Source organism: Penaeus monodon, chromosome 25 (genome assembly GCF_015228065.2).
Source record: "Penaeus monodon isolate SGIC_2016 chromosome 25, NSTDA_Pmon_1, whole genome shotgun sequence".
Classification (NCBI taxonomy): domain Eukaryota; kingdom Metazoa; phylum Arthropoda; class Malacostraca; order Decapoda; family Penaeidae; genus Penaeus; species Penaeus monodon.
Genome location: NC_051410.1, coordinates 26,831,244 through 26,831,548, shown reverse-complemented (window position 1 = coordinate 26,831,548; position 305 = coordinate 26,831,244).

Below are 305 nucleotides of genomic sequence, written 5' to 3'. Positions count from 1 at the left end.
ATTCGTGTTCAGCTTTCTTCTTTTCTCTCCAGTTTTTTACCCCTTCCTTTCTTCCTCCCCCGAGACCGCAGTTGCACAGCAACGGATGAAAGAGGCACCGGCCGAGCGAGGGGAGGTTAGGGTTGTTTACCGATCTTTAGGAAGAAAGCAAAGAGCGGGAAGCGAACGGCCGCACGTTATTTATCTCTCCGCCTTCCTCTCAGGGGCCTCGTACTCCGTGGTTTTGTTTCTTCCTGTGAAACCAGTTAGCCTTTAATGAGAAGTTAGAAACACGCTCCATAGCTGCGTAACGCAAATATTTTTTA